We start from the raw sequence: 1,452 nt of genomic DNA on the forward strand, positions 1-1,452 counted from the left end.
AAGAAAATTCTGAAGATATGCTAAGAGTCCTGACCCCCTGCCTTCCCTTAAACAAATCAACTCTTGTAGTGATCCTGGGGGCTTGATGGATCCCTAAATTTTACTGAAAACTTCTAATTAAGGCAACTCTGTATTTCAAGCCCACCAATAAAAAAAAAATCCTTTGGAGTCTATATTGTCTAATTAATAAACAAATTTCTCGAATTAACTCTATGTTGTTTAATAGGAAAACCAATTTGCCACAGTTTAGAATCTTTTTATTCAATAAAAATAGATGTAGTATATTTAAAAAATACAGTTATATTAGTTAAATCAATTAATTAGCCCAAAATGTGTGTGTGTTTTGGTTTGGTTTGGTTTGGTTTAGTTCGGTTTGGTTTGGTTTGGTTTGGTTTGGTTTTTGGAAGAAATTATCTCAAATGGTAGGAAATACTTTAAGAGGGAGCAGTGTTGAGGTGTTTTATACTCAGTATGTTACTTTAAAGGCCAGGAATCTAAGAAGAGTTAATGTTTTAGATTTCCTTGCCAGCATTCTCTTTTCTCTTGTTCAACTGAAAGGTGCTTTTATTTTTTTACTATTCTCTATTCCCCATGACATCCTGCATTCCCTGCTTATCCTGCAGTAGAATATTTAACTAAGAATTCTAATCATTAAAATTTTGTTATACAGAATTGAAATGTATTACCTTCTTATGTTAGCCATATACACTCTATATTAGGAAGGAAGATAAAAGGAAGATCCATATCATTTCAGCAGCTTGTTTAGGTCCTGTTCCTCAAAATATGCTAAAATATCATGAGGGAAAAGTAAGGCCTCTAGATGGGATGAACTTTTCCAAAATAGAAGCAAAAAGTTTGTTGATAAGTTATCATTGTGATCTTAAACGCTTAAATCAGAGGGAATTGTGAAAAACTTTACACTGTGAACAGGTATGTAAGCTTTTATATAATTGTAAGTATTCATGCTCTGAGTTGAGTTTGAGAAAACAAACAGCCTACTGCCACTATGCAAGCCATCATCCTTAAGAGAAGGTTCTGCTGTAAGTAATATGCTTTATAGTGCTTAGGCTACTACCTGGTTATAAAATAAAATGTGATACCTTATTCTGAATGCTATAAAAAATATTTGAGATTAATGGTTCTCAAAATTTTGGTCTCAGGAACCATTTACACTCTTAAAAATTATTGAGGGCCCCAAAAGGTCTTTATTTGGGTGAATTATAGCTACCAATATTTACTGACTAAAAAGTAAAACAGAGAAACGTTAAAAATACAACAATTCACAAGTACACATTCCAGCAGCCACTAGAATAATGATTTCATCACATTTCATGTGACCTTTGGCAAATTCAACTGAGCAATTAATTATAAGAGAATGAGAGGAAGCACCTCAAGTTTTGTACATTGAATATCTACAGCTTTTTGTATGTCAATCATACCTTAATAGAGCAG

This window comes from Pteropus vampyrus, unplaced genomic scaffold (assembly GCF_000151845.1).
Source record: "Pteropus vampyrus isolate Shadow unplaced genomic scaffold, Pvam_2.0 Scaffold53, whole genome shotgun sequence".
In the NCBI taxonomy this organism is placed as follows: domain Eukaryota; kingdom Metazoa; phylum Chordata; class Mammalia; order Chiroptera; family Pteropodidae; genus Pteropus; species Pteropus vampyrus.